Raw genomic sequence first — 15,088 nt, 5'->3', positions numbered from 1 at the left:
CTCTCGGCCCCCTTCCTACCCTCTACCTGTTCTGGGACCCGCCCCTTTTCTCTGACCCCGTCTACCTGTCTCTAGACCCCTTTCCCTGTCCTGGACCCCGTCTACCTGTCTCTGGACCCTCATTCTTGCCCCTTGCCGGACCCTTTTACCTGTTTTTGGACCCCGTCTACCTGTTTAACCCCCTCTAGCCCCGTCTACCTGTTCTTGGGCATGTTTAACCTTCTTCTGGACCCCTCTATCCTCCCTTCCCCTTTCTCCCGCCCCCTTTTTGGCCCGTTTCCTTACCGTCTCCCTGGCCCTCTACCTGTTCCCCTAGGCCCGTCTACCTGTCTCGGACCCCGTCTACCTGTCTCTGGACCCCGTCTACCTGTCTCTAGCCCCGTTACCTTTTCCCGTCCCTGGGCCCCCCTTTCTCTGGACCCCGTCTTCCTGGCCCTTACCGTTTTGGCCCTTCCGCTCTGGGACCCCGTCTCTGTCTCTGACCCGTATTCACCCCCTTAGGCCCCGTCTCTGGGACCCCGTCTACCTGTCTTGAACCTTCAACCCGTCTACCTGTCTCTGGCCCGTCTCCGTCTTAGACCCCGTCTACCTTCTCGACCCCTTCGTTTGACCGTTTTTCCCTTGGACCCCGTCTACCTGTCTCTAGACCCCCTTCTCGCCCGTCTAGCTTGGCCCTCTAGCCCCCCCTACCTGTCTCTGGCCCCGTCTCCTTTTCCTGCCCCGTCTACCTGCCCTTCCCGCCTACCTTTCGACCCGTCTACCTGTTTTGACCCCGTTACCTGTCTCTAGACCCCGTCCTTTCCTGCCCTTCCTGCTCCTACCCGTCTACCTGTTCTCTGGACCCCGTCTACCTGTCTCACCCCGTCTACCGTCTCTAGGACCCCGTCTCCCTTTCTCTAGACCCCAGTCTACCCTTCTGCTGGCTCCCCTACCGTCCGTCTTGGGACCCCGTTACCGTCTCTGGACCCCGTCTCCTGTCTCTGCCCCCGTCTCCTGTCTCCCCTTACCTGCTCTAGCCCCCCGGACCCGCTCTGCTCTACCCGCAGTTTTTCGACCCCGTCTCCCTTCTCTGGCCCGTCTCCTGTCTCGCCCCTTACCTGTCTCGGACCCCCCGTCTCAACCCGTCTTTTCCGGACCCCGTCTACCTGCCTTGCCCGTCTACCTGTCCTGACCCGTCTACCTGTCTCGGACCCGTCCCGTCTTACCCTCTCCTGTCTCTAGACCCGTCCTTTTGGACCCCTGCCTGACCCCCCGGCCCAGGTTTTGACCCTCTCCTGTCTCTAGGACCCCGTCTTCCTTGGCCCCGCCCTTTTACCCGTTTTCCCTGGCCCGCCCGTCTCCGTCTCTGGACCCCTCCTTCCTGCCCGCTCCTGTTCAGACCCCTCTACCTGTCTTTTGGACCCCGTCCCTGCTCTGGCCCCGTCTGCCTTCCTGGACCCCGTCTACCTGTCTCGGGACCCGTCCCTCCCGTCTCCCTGCGCCCCTCCTTTCTCCCGCCCGCTTAGACCCCTCCTGTCTCTGACCCGTCTATTTTAAGCTCCCTTCTGGACCCTCCCCTGACCCCTCCCCCTTCTCCCTCTACCGTCTTACCCCTTTTCCCTTGGACCCCTTCCTGTCTCTAACCCCGTTTACCTTCTCTAGACCCCGTCTACCTCTCGGACCCCGTCTACCTGTTCCCCGTCTCCTCCCCGGCTCTTCTCACCCGTTACCTTCCTCTGCCCCGTCTACCTTCTTGACCCCTCTACCTGTCTCAGGACCCTCTACCTGTCTCTGGCCCCCTTCTACCGGGCCAGCCCCGTCTACGTTTGACCCCGTCTACCTGTCCTAACCCCGTCTACCTGTCTCGGCCCTTTACCTGCTAGTTTGTTCGCCCGTTACCTGCCCCCCTTTTTCCGGGTCACCTGTCCCCTGGACCCCCGTCTCCCCCCTTTGTCTCTGGACCCCGTCTACCGTCTCTGACCCCAACCCTCGACCCTCCGCTCTGCCCTAGTCTCAGACCCCGTCTCCCTGTCTCTGACCCGCTACCTGTCTCAAACCCCGTTTCCTGCCGCCCCGTCTACCTGTCTCTGGACCCGTCTACCTGCTTTCTTGGCCCCCTCTTGACCTTCTTTTTCTCCCCGTCTACCTTTGCCCCGTCTTGCTCTGCCCTCTTGTCTCTAACCCCACCGTCCAAATTCCTTCTTGCCCGTCTACCGTCTCTCCCACCGTCTCTTCCCTCTCCCGTCTAGTCTGCCCCGTTACCGTTTTCCCCTCTTTTCCGTTCCCTTTAGACCCCGTCTACCTGTTCCTGACCCGTCTACCTTCTCTGCCCCGTCTACCTGCCCTTGGACCCCTCTACCTTCTCTGCCCGTCTACCTGTCTCTGGACCCCTCTCCTGTCTCTGACCCCGTCTCCTGTCTCTAACCCTTTCCTACCGCTCTTGGACCCCCGTTGCCCCCACCTGTCCTGACCCCGTCCCGTCTCTAGACCCGCTACCTGTCTCTAGACCCCGTCTACCTTCTCTGGCCCCGTCTCCTGTCTCTGACCCCGCTCCTTGCCTCCCGTCTACCTGTCCTGGACCCCGTCTACCTGTCTCTTCCCCTCTACCGTCTAGCCCGTCTTTTTAGCCCCGCTCCTTTCCTGCCCGTCTACCTCCTCCCTTCCCCTTTTTCTCCCGACCCTAGCCCCACCTGTCTGGCCCCGTCTACCTTGTTTTGGCCCCTCTACCTGTTCTGCCCCTCTACCTGTCCTGGCCCGTCTACCTGTCTCTAGACCCCGTCTATTTTTGCTGCTCTCTACCCTTTTTCTTGGCCCCTCTACCTGTCTTTTGACCCCCGTCTTACCTCTTGGACCCTCACCTTTTCCCCCTCTACCTTCTGGACCCGTTCCCCTTGGGTCTATCCTCGCCCCTCTTGCCCCTCTACCTGTTTTTGGACCCGTTACCTGTCTCTGGCCCTTTTCCTGACCCCTGTCTTAGCCCGTCATTTTGGCCCCGTCTCCTGTCTCTGCCCTTCCTGCTCTAGGACCCGTCTCTTTTCCTGGACCCGTCTACCTGTTTCCCTCTACCTTTCTCCCCCTTTTGTCCTGCCCTACCTTTCTAGCCGTCTCCGTCTCTGTCGACCCGTCTACCTGTCTCTGGACCCCTCTACCTGTCTCTGGACCCCGTCTTGTCTCTAGGACCCTTCTGTTGACCCGTCTTTTTTACCCCTCTACCTTCTAGACCCTTTTCTCTGGTCTCTTGCTCTTACTTCCCTTCTCTGACCCCGTCTACCTGTCTCTGACCCTGTTCTGTCCTGGGACCCCTCTCCGTCTTTTGGGCCCGTTCCCTGTCCGCCCTCTCCTTAGCCGTCTGCCTGGATTTCCTGTCTCTAACCGTCTCCTCCTGTCTCCCCTCTACCGTCTCACCCCTTTTCCTGCCCCGTTCTACCCTGTCTCTCCCTCACCTTCCTCTACCTGTCTCTGACCCCTCTCCTGTCTCGGGCCCCGTCTACCTGTCTCTGGACCCCTTCCCCCGGTTCTCGCCCTGCTAACCCCTCCTTTGGACCCCGCTACCTGTTCTGACCCGTCTACCTGCCTGACCCCTCCCTTTCCCCTTTTCCCTTGGACCCGTCTACCTGTTTGGACCCGCCCCTTCCGCCCGCCTGTTCTGCCCGTCTACCTGTCTCTGGACCCGCTACCTGTCTCACCCGTCTAACCGTTTTCCCCTTCCTCCTGGACCCCGTCTACCTTCTAGACCCTCAGCCCTTCACCTTCTTGCCCGTCTACCTGGGTCATGCTTGGACCCCCTTTTTACCCACCGTCTCTGCCCCGCCCGTCTACCCGTTCCTCTGCCCCGCTACCTGTCTCTGCCCCTTTACCTGTCTCGGGACCCCCCTGTCTACTTCCCCCGTCTACCTTCTCGCCCCGTCTACCTGTTTGAACCCAAACCCTTACCTGTCCTACCGTTACCTTTTTGGACCCCGTCTACCTGTCTCACCCGCCCTTTACCTTACCTGTCTCTGGACCCTTACCCCGGGCCCTCTGAACCTCTACCTGTCTTGACCCTCTACCTGTCTCTGGCCCCGTCTACCTGTCTCTGACCCCGTCTACCTGTCTCTGACCCCGTCTCCCTGTCTCTAGGACCCTCTACCTGTCTCCACCGCTACCTGTCTCTAGACCCTCTACCTGTCTCTGGACCCGTCTACCTGTTCCTACCCGCCCGTCTCTAGACCCCGTCTACCTGTCTTCCCCCGTCTCTGTCTCTGACCCGCTCTTCCCCCTGTCCTTAGGACCCCCCTGCCTAACCCCTTACTGTCTCTGGACCCCGCTACCGTCTCTGGGCCCGTCTCCTTCTTGGACCCACCTTTTTGGCCCTTACCTGTCTCTAGACCCTCTACCTGTCCTTAACCCCTACCTGTCTCTCCCCGCTACCTGTCTCTGGCCCTCTACCTGTCCTGAGACCCGTCTACCTGTCTTTTGGACCCCGTACCTGTCTCTGACCCCCCCTCCTGTCTTGAACCCCGTCTACCTTCTGCCCCTCTACCTGTCTCTTGGACCCCGTCTACCTTTCTGACCCCTCTACCTGTCTCTAGCCCCGACCTTCTCTGGCCCTTACCTGCTCCGCCCCGTCTCCCTTTCTCTGCCCCGCTACCTGTCCTGACCCCTTCTCTGTCTCTACCCCGTCCCCTTCTCTGGCCCCTCTACCTGTCTCGGACCCCGTCTACCTGCTCGGCCCCGTCTACCTGTCTCGGCCCCTCTACCTGTCTCGGGACCCCTTCCCTGTCTCTGGGCCCCCTCCCGTCTCTGGCCCCTTCCTTTCCTCCCCTCTCCTGTTCTACCCGTCTACCTTCGGACCCCCTCTCCTCCCCTCTACCTTCCTGGGACCCCGTCTCCCTTTCTCTGACCCCCCCTGTCTCTCCCTCCCTTCTCAACCCCGTCTACCTGTCTCTGACCCCGTCTACCTGTCTCTGGCCCCCTTGTCTCTGGACCCCGTCTACCTGTCTCTAGCCCCGTCTCCTGTCTCTGACCCCCCCTCCTTGGCCCCCTTCCTGTCTCTGACCCCTCTACCTGTCTCTGCCCTCCCTGTTTTGGACCCGTCTACCTTCCTTTGACCCCCGCTCTAGACCCTCCCTGTCTCTACCCCTCTACCTTTCTCTGGCCCCTCCCTTCTCGGGCCCTCCCTTCCTGGGACCCCTCTACCTGTCTCTGACCCCGCCCTCTCTGACCCCATCTACCTTTCTGGCCCCGTCTCCTGTCCTCCCCTCTACCTGTCTCTGGACCCCGTCTACCTTTTTCCTTACCGTCTCCTGGGACCCCTTACCTGTCTCTACCCCGTCTCCGGCTCCCGTCCCTGTTTTACCGTCTCTTCCTCTCCCCAACCCGTCTCCGTCTCTGCCCCGTCTCCTGCTCTGGACCCCCCCCTGTCTCTGACCCCCCTGCTCTCTCCCCTCTACCTGTTTTAGCCCCCTCTACCTGTCTCTTGACCCCTCTCGCTCTCCCTCTCTGTCTCTAGGCCTTCCTGTCCTACCCTTCCTGTCTTGGACCCGGTCTACCTTCTCTGACTTCTGTTCCTGTCCTGTCTCGCCCTTCTCCTTCGGCTCCTTCTCGCCCTTGGACCCTCTCCTGTTTTGGCCCTCTACCTGTCTCTAGACCTTTTGTCCTGGCCCGTCTACCTTCCTGACCGGCCCCTTTCTCTCCCCTTCTTTCTAACCGTCTCCTGCCTCCCTCTCTGTCTCTGGCCTCTCTGTCTCTCCGTACCTTTACCTCCCTGCTCTCCCGTCTCCTGTTTGCCTTTTGGGCCTCCTTTTTTCCCCCGTTACCTGTCTTCCCCTCCCTGCCCTTTAACCGTCCTCTTTTCCCCTCCTTCTCTGGCCCCACCTTTCTGACTCTTCTCTGGCCCTGTTTTTACCTTACCTGTTCTGTCTCCTTCTGGACCCGTCTACCTGTCTCTTCTACCCCGTCTCTGTCCTGGGGGCCCTCACCTCCTCCGGGGACCCTTCCTGCTCTGACTCTCTTGCTCCGGGGCCCTTTTTGACTCATCTCTTCTTGGACCCGTTCCTCTTGGACCCCTCTTCTCTGGGCCCTGTCTCTTGGACCCTCTCCGGGTCTCTATCCCTTCTCCTTTCCTGGCTCCGGGGACCCTTCCTTCTCTGAGGCCCACTTTTTTGGTCTTCCCCTTTGGTTTTAAGGACCTTCTTTCCCCCCCTTTTTTGGTCCTAAAGGGCTCCTCTCTAGGTCCTTACCTTCTCTGTGGCCTTCTCTCCCGACCTTCTCTTCCGTTAATTCTCGTACCTCTTTTAGACCTCCTGTGGACCTTACTGTCTTTTGACCTGTCTGGGGGCCCCTCTTTTTTGACCTTGGTCCTGTAGAGGACTCATCTCTGTACTGTCTTTAGACCTTCCTGTGGGACCCTCTCTTTCTTTTTGGGCCCTTTGGCAAAGGACTCCTCCTCTGGTTTGTTAGACCTTGGTCTGATAGAGGCCCCTCTCTTTTTTTTAAGGGGATAGGCCCCTTCTTTACTGGTCTTGTTGACTTGGTGCTTGAGGACTCTCTTGCTGTTTTTGGCTCTAAGAGGACTCATCTCTGTACTGGTCTTTTAGACCTTTCCTTAGGACTCATCTCTGAGGTTTTGGGGAACCTGTCCTGTTTTGGAACCTTATTTTTCCTTCCTTAAGGTTTCCTCTTACTGGTCTTTTAACCCTTTGGGGAAAAGGCTCTTCTGACTGGTCTGTTAGTTTGGTCAGAGGATCTTCTTTGGTCTTTGGGTTTGATACTCTCTCTGTCTTCTTTTAGACCTTGGCCCGATGAGGCCCTATCTTGTTCTTTCTGTTAGGACTCATTTCTGTACTATTCTAGTTAGCGGCTTTCCTCTAGAAATCTCTAAGCTTTGCCTTGCCATAAGAGGACCTCTTTACCTTTTGAAGGCCCATAGAGGATACCCTTTGTTTTTGGCCTTTGGGGCAAACCCATCTCCTGTCTTCTTTAAGCCTTTGGGCCGATGAAATCTTTTCCTTTAGCCCTTTTGCCCTTCCCATCCTTACTCTCGAACTTGGTCTTAACCCCCCTTCCCTTTTAAGGTTTAAGGGGCCTCTTGATGGTTTTGACTTTGGGCACGAGGAATCTCTAAATCAAAAGGCCTAAGGGACCACCCTTTCCCTTTTTGCCTTTGGCCCAGGGGCCATCCGGCCGTCGGAATTTTTCCCAAGCCTCATTTTGGGGGTTTCCTTCCCTCCGGCCTACCCTGTCTTGTTATCCCCCTCCTAAGGAACCCCTGACTTCTTTGTTTTGGGCTGTGGTTTTCCTGTCTGGGCCTCCCAACCCCTTTTGGCCCTACCCCTCATTCCTGTTTTCCTCACCTCCAGGGCTCCCCCTGGGCCGGGCTTTTCCTTCTGCAACCCGGAAACCCCATCTTTGGTTTACTGCTTTTCCGGGGAATTTAATTTTTGGTTAAAATTTCTCTAAACTACTCTAAAAGGGTTTTTCTTTCTTCTCTTCCCTCGGGTTTCTAATCTTCCCTACTTTCCAGGACCTCCTCTTCTTTCTGTTCCACCCCAAATCTTTTTTCTCAACTTAAAAATTTTTTGTTCAATCTACCTGATTATTTCTTTGGTGGGGAAAACTTATCCGGGAACTCGGAATCTAAAATCTCCTCCCCCGGGGGGCCTCCCTCAGAATAAATCCCCGGTCATTTTTAAGCCCCAACCCCTCGGTCTTTAGTTGGCCCCCCCCTTTCCCAATCTTAGGTTAACCCCCTTCCTTTTTAAATTTTGCAGATTTTCTTAATTACCTTGGCCTTGGAATTTCTTCCTTCTCTAGGGTCTGGGGGGGGACCTTTCCCCCTCCATCCATTTCCCAAACCCACCCACTTACATGGCCCGGCCTTCTTTTTTTGTTCCGAAACCCCCCCGGTTTCTTTTTGAACCTTTTTTCACACCTGTAAGGGACTATTCCATCTCTTAGGCTTTTAAAGTGAAAAAAATTTTTTTTGGTTTTGGGGACCTTTCTTTTGTTAGCTCCTTAAACCTCATCACTGTTATTAAAGGCTCCAGGAAACTTCCTTTCCCTTCTAGGACTTGGACTACCCTAATATTACTCTGAATTTCCTTCTTCTTTATTTTCGGGACTACCCCTTTTCCTAAGGACATCACTACTAGGGACCCCCCCCCTTTACCTTGGATCCAAACCACCCTCCTCTAGGGGGCTCAATTTGGTTCTCCCTAAAGGGCTGGGATTCCCTCCCTTGCCCTCAGGCCTAAACTGACCACCGGTCGTTAGCCCTCCTACCCAGGGGCCCCCCCTAGAGGACCCCCCCACTCTAAGGCCTGGACCTTATCCCTTACTCTATTTCTGGTCTCAGAGGACTACCCTTTTTATCTTTTAAACAACTCATCTTTCTCATTAAGCCCTCAAAACTTTATTATCTTAATCCCGAGGAATCTCATTTTTTTCCCTAAGGAACCTCATCTCCTTACTCTATCTCTAAGGCTCCTGAGGAAACCTCATCTCCTTACTCTATCTCAAAGGCTCCTAAAAACCCTCATCTCCTTACTCTATCTCTAAGGCTCCTAGAGAACCTCATCTCCTTACTCTATCTTAAGGCTAAGGAACCTCATCTCCTTCTCTATCTCTAAGGCTCCAGAGGAACCTCATCTCCTTCTCTATCTCTAAGGCTCCGAGGAACCTCATCTCCTTCCTCTATCTCTAAGGCTCCTAGGGAACCTCATCTCCTTATTTATCCTAAGGCTCCTGAGAACCTCATCTCCTTACTCTATCTCTAAGGCTCTAAGGAACCTCATCTCCTTCCTCTATCTCTAAGGCTCCTAGAAGAACCTCATCTCCTTCTCTTCTCTAGGCCCCTGAGGAACCTCATCTCCTTCCTCTATCTCTAAGGCCCCTGGGGACTCTCTCCTTACTCTATCTCTAAGGCTCCAGGGGAACCTCATCTCCCTCCTATATCTCTAAGGCTCCTTGAGGAACCTCATCTCCTTCCTCTATCTCTAAGGCTCCTAGAGGAACCTCATCTCCTTACTCTATCTCTAAGGCTCCTAGGGGACCTCATCTCCTTCCTCTATCTCTAAGGCTCCTAGGGGAACCTCATCTCCTTCTCTATCTCTAAGGCCCCTAGGGGAAACCTCATCTCCTTACTCTTCTCTAGGCCCTCTCTCCTTACCTTCTCTAAGGCTCCTGAGGAACCTCATCTCCTTCCTCTATCTCTAAGGCTCCTGAGGAACCTCATCTCCTTACTCTTCTCTAAGGCTCAGAGAACCTCATCTCCTTCCCTCTATCTCTAAGGCTCCTGAGGAACCTCATCCCCTTTACTCTATCTCTAAGGCTCCTGGGGAACCTCATCTCCTTCCTCTATCTCTAAGGCTCCTGGGGAACCTCATCTCCTTACTCTATCTCTAACTCCTGGGGAACTCATCTCCTTACTCTATCTCTAAGGCTCCTAGAGGAACCTCATCTCCTTACTCTATCTCTAAGGCCCCTAGGGGAAACCTCATCTCCTTACTCTATCTCTAAGGCTCCTAGAGGAACCTCATCTCCTTACTCTATCTCTAAGGCCCCTGGGGAACCTCATCCCCTTACTCTATCTCTAAGGCTCCTAGAGGAACCTCATCTCCTTACTCTATCTCTAAGGCCCCTAGAGGAACCTCATCTCCTTACTCTATCTCTAAGGCTCCTAGGAACCTCATCTCCTTACTCTATCTCTAAGGCTCAGAGGAACCTCATCTCCTTCTCTATCTCTAAGGCTCCTGGGAACCTCATCTCCTTACTCTATCTCTAAGGCTCCTAGAGGAACCTCATCTCCTTACTCTATCTCTAAGGCTCCTGAGAACCTCATCTCCTTACTCTATCTCTAAGGCTCCTAGGAACCTCATCTCCTTACTCTATCTCTAAGCCCCTGGGGAAACCCCTTCTCCTTACTCTATCTCAAAGCTCCTGAGGAACCTCATCTCCTTACTCTATCTCAAAGGCTCCTGGGGACCTCATCTCCTTCCTCTATCTCTAAGGCTCCAAAGGGGAAACCTCATCTCCTTCTCTATCTCTAACTCCTAGAGGAACCTCATCTCCTTCCTCTATCTCTAACTCCTGGGGAAACCTCTCTCCTTCTCTATCTCAAAGGCTCCTAGACCCTCTCCTCTACTCTAGGTCAGAACCTCATCTCCTTCCTCTGATCTCCTGGGCCCCTAGAACCTCATCTCCTTCTCTATCTCAAAGCTCCTGGGGAAACCCCTCTCCTTCTCAAATCTCTAAGGACTCTCCTGTCTCTAGGCCCGACCTCCTTCCTCTACCTTCCTCCCTCCTCTATCTCTAGGCTCCTGAGGAACCTCATCTCCTTCCTCTTCTCTGGCCCCTGGACATGTCCTAGGTCTCAGCCACCTCATCTCCTTCCTCCCTCTCTTCTCTAAGACCGCTCCTTCTCTAGAGCCTCGGGACCTCACCTCCTTACCCCCTATCTCTAAGGCCCCTTTTTTGTCTCTGGTTCAAACCCTCCCCCTTACTCTGTCTCAAAAAGGCCCTTCCAGTCTCCTGCCTCTCCTTAAGGTCTCAAATCTCTATACGGAAACCCCTTCCTTCTGATTTGAGACCTCATCTCCTTCCTCTTCCCTCCTGGAAACCCTCTATGTTAACCTTACCTGTCTCCTGACCCGACCTCTTGGAGACCCATCTCCTTTACTCTAGGTCTCCTGAGACCTCATTTTCTCTGGGCCCATCGAAAACCTCATCTCCTTACCGTCTCTGCTCTGAGGCCCTACCCTTCTCTGCTCTTCCTTGGCCCTTCTACCTGTCTCTAAGGCTCCTGGAGAACCCATCTCCTTACTCTATCTCTGGCTCCTGAGACCTCATCTCCTTTCTCAAATCTCTGGCCCCTGAGGACCCATCTCCTTACTCTTCTCTAGGTCTACCTGGGGAACCTCATCTCCTTCCTCTTCTCTTAAGCTCCTGGGGAACCTCACTTCTCTGTGACCTCCTATCTCTAAGGCTCCTGTGGAAACCCCTTCTCCTTCTTATCTCCTATCCCCTAGGCCCCCTTCTCAAGGCCCTCATCTCCTTCTCTACTCTACCGCTCTCCCTCTAGCGGGAAACCCCTCATCTCCTTCTCTATCTCTCCTGGACCCTCACCTTCCCTTTGTCTCTAGGAACCTCATCTCCTTCTCTACCCCTCTGCAGGACCCTCTCCTTCTCTAGGCTCCTGTCACTCTCTTCTCTAACTCTACCTCATCTCCCCTCTACTCTGTCTCAAAGCCCATGTCTCTCTCTACTGTCTCTAGGCCCCCACCGGGGCCTCCTCCTTACTCTTCTCTAAGGCTCCGGGAGGACCTCTCTCCTTCCTCTATCTCCTGGCTCTGGGAACCCATCTCTTCTCAAATCTCAAAGGCTCCCCTGGGCTTCTCTATCTCCCTGTCCTCCTTCTCTAAAGGACCTCCCCCACCTGTTAACCCGAACCTCCTTCTCCTTACTTCTATCTCAAAGGCTCTGAGAGTCCTCTACCTCCTTCTCTGGACCTCTCAGCTCTCAAAAGAGACCTTCTCCTTCTCCTTCTCCTTAAACCTCATCTCCCTCTACAGAGGAACCTCATCTCCTTACTCTTCTCAAAGGACTCCTACGGTGACCTGACTCCCCCTTTGATCTCCTTCTCTGACCCCTCTACTGGCTCTGGGACCCTCTATTTTCCTTCCCCTCTATTCTCAAACCCCGTCTACCTGTCTCTAGAACCCGTCTACCTGTCTCTGGACCCCGTCTACCTGTCTCTAGACCCCGTCTACCTGTCTCTAGGACCCCGTCTACCTGTCTCTAGGACCCCGTCTACCTGTCTCTTGGACCCCGTCTACCTGTCTCTAGGACCCGTCTACCTGTCTCTAGGACCCCGTCTACCTGTCTCTTGGACCCCGTCTACCTGTCTCTAGACCCCGTCTACCTGTCTCTAGACCCGTCTACCTGTCTCTTGGACCCCGTCTACCTGTCTCTAGACCCCGTCTACCTGTCTCTTGGACCCCGTCTACCTGTCTCCTGGACCCCGTCTACCTGTCTCTTGGACCCCGTCTACCTGTCTCTAGACCCCGTCTACCTGTCTCTTGGACCCCGTCTACCTGTCTCTTGACCCCGTCTACCTGTCTCTTGGACCCGTCTACCTGTCTCTAGGACCCCGTCTACCTGTCTCTGGACCCCGTCTACCTGTCTCTAGGACCCCGTCTACCTGTCTCTAGACCCCGTCTACCTGTCTCTGGACCCGTCTACCTGTCTCCTGACCCCGTCTACCTGTCTCTGGACCCGTCTACCTGTCTCTAGGACCCCGTCTACCTGTCTCTGGACCCCATCTACCTGTCTCTAGGACCCCGTCTACCTGTCTCTAGGACCCGTCTACCTGTCTCCTAGACCCGTCTACCTGTCTCTAGGACCCCGTCTACCTGTCTCCTGACCCCGTCTACCTGTCTCTTGACCCGTCTACCTGTCTCTTGGACCCCGTCTACCTGTCTCTGGACCCGTCTACCTGTCTCTGACCCCGTCTACCTGTCTCTAGGACCCCGTCTACCTGTCTCTGACCCCGTCTACCTGTCTCTAGGACCCCGTCTACCTGTCTCTAGACCCCGTCTACCTGTCTCTAGGACCCCGTCTACCTGTCTCTTGGACCCCGTCTACCTGTCTCTTGGACCCCATCTACCTGTCTCTTGGACCCCGTCTACCTGTCTCTAGACCCCGTCTACCTGTCTCTAGACCCCGTCTACCTGTCTCTAGGACCCGTCTACCTGTCTCTAGACCCCGTCTACCTGTCTCTAGGACCCCGTCTACCTGTCTCTAGGACCCGTCTACCTGTCTCTTGGACCCCGTCTACCTGTCTCTAGACCCCGTCTACCTGTCTCTTGGACCCCGTCTACCTGTCTCTTGGACCCGTCTACCTGTCTCTAGACCCCGTCTACCTGTCTCTAGACCCCGTCTACCTGTCTCTAGGACCCCGTCTACCTGTCTCTAGACCCCGTCTACCTGTCTCTAGACCCCGTCTACCTGTCTCTTGGACCCGTCTACCTGTCTCTGGACCCCGTCTACCTGTCTCTAGGACCCGTCTACCTGTCTCTAGACCCCGTCTACCTGTCTCTAGACCCCGTCTACCTGTCTCTAGACCCCGTCTACCTGTCTCTAGACCCGTCTACCTGTCTCTTGGACCCCGTCTACCTGTCTCTAGACCCCGTCTACCTGTCTCTAGACCCGTCTACCTGTCTCTTGGACCCCGTCTACCTGTCTCTAGGACCCCGTCTACCTGTCTCTAGGACCCCGTCTACCTGTCTCTAGACCCCGTCTACCTGTCTCTAGGACCCCGTCTACCTGTCTAGACCCCGTCTACCTGTCACTAGGACCCCGTCTACCTGTCTCTGGACCCCGTCTACCTGTCTCTGACCCCGTCTACCTGTCTCAGGACCCGTCTACCTGTCTCTAGACCCGTCTACCTGTCTCTAGGACCCCGTCTACCTGTCTCTGGACCCCGTCTACCTGTCTCTAGACCCCGTCTACCTGTCTCTGGACCCGTCTACCTGTCTCTTGGACCCCGTCTACCTGTCTCTAGACCCCGTCTACCTGTCTCTGACCCCGTCTACCTGTCTCTAGACCCCGTCTACCTGTCTCTTAGACCCGTCTACCTGTCTCTAGACCCCATCTACCTGTCTGTAGAGCCCCGTCTACCTGTCTCTAGGACGCCGTCTACCTGTCTCTGACCCCGTCTACCTGTCTCTGACCCCGTCTACCTGTCTCTAGACCCCGTCTACCTGTCTCTGGACCCCGTCTACCTGTCTCTGACCCGTCTACCTGTCTCTAGACCCCGTCTACCTGTCTCTTGGACCCCGTCTACCTGTCTCTAGGACCCGTCTACCTGTCTCCTAGACCCCGTCTACCTGTCTCTAGACCCTGTCTACCTGTCTCTAGGACCCCGTCTACCTGTCTCCTGGACCTATCTACCTGTCTCTAGACCCCGTCTACCTGTCTCCTGGACCCCGTCTACCTGTCTCTTGGACCCCGTCTACCTGTCTCCTGGACCCCGTCTACCTGTCTCTTGGACCCGTCTACCTGTCTCTAGACCCCGTCTACCTGTCTCTAGGACCCCGTCTACCTGTCTCTAGACCCCGTCTACCTGTCTCTAGACCCCGTCTACCTGTCTCTAGACCCCGTCTACCTGTCTCTTGGACCCGTCTACCTGTCTCTAGGACCCCGTCTACCTGTCTCTAGACCCCGTCTACCTGTCTCTAGGACCCGTCTACCTGTCTCTAGACCCCGTCTACCTGTCTCTGGACCCCGTCTACCTGTCTCTAGGACCCGTCTACCTGTCTCTGGACCCCGTCTACCTGTCTCTTGGACCCCGTCTACCTGTCTCTAGACCCCGTCTACCTGTCTCTGGACCCCGTCTACCTGTCTCTAGACCCGTCTACCTGTCTCTAGACCCCGTCTACCTGTCTCTAGACCCGTCTACCTGTCTCTTGGACCCCGTCTAGCTGTCTCTTGACCCCGTCTACCTGTCTCTAGGACCCCGTCTACCTGTCTCTAGACCCCGTCTACCTGTCTCTAGACCCCGTCTACCTGTCTCTGGACCCCGTCTACCTGTCTCTAGACCCCGTCTACCTGTCTCTGGACCCCGTCTACCTGTCTCTGGACCCCGTCTACCTGTCTCTTGGACCCCGTCTACCTGTCTCTTGGACCCCGTCTACCTGTCTCTTGGACCCCGTCTACCTGTCTCTGGACCCCGTCTACCTGTCTCTGGACCCCGTCTACCTGTCTCTAGACCCCGTCTACCTGTCTCTAGGACCCCGTCTACCTGTCTCTAGACCCGTCTACCTGTCTCTAGGACCCCGTCTACCTGTCTCTGGACCCCGTCTACCTGTCTCTAGGACCCCGTCTACCTGTCTCTAGGACCCCGTCTACCTGTCTCTAGGACCCCGTCTACCTGTCTCTGGACCCCGTCTACCTGTCTCTAGACCCCGTCTACCTGTCTCTTGGACCCCGTCTACCTGTCTCTAGACCCCGTCTACCTGTCTCTGGACCCCGTCTACCTGTCTCTAGACCCCGTCTACCTGTCTCTTGGACCCCGTCTACCTGTCTCTAGGACCCGTCTACCTGTCTCTAGGACCCCGTCTACCTGTCTCTA

The sequence above is a fragment of the Pseudoliparis swirei genome, chromosome 8 (assembly GCF_029220125.1).
Source record: "Pseudoliparis swirei isolate HS2019 ecotype Mariana Trench chromosome 8, NWPU_hadal_v1, whole genome shotgun sequence".
NCBI classification, from domain to species: domain Eukaryota; kingdom Metazoa; phylum Chordata; class Actinopteri; order Perciformes; family Liparidae; genus Pseudoliparis; species Pseudoliparis swirei.
Note: the sequence above shows the minus strand (reverse complement) of the source record.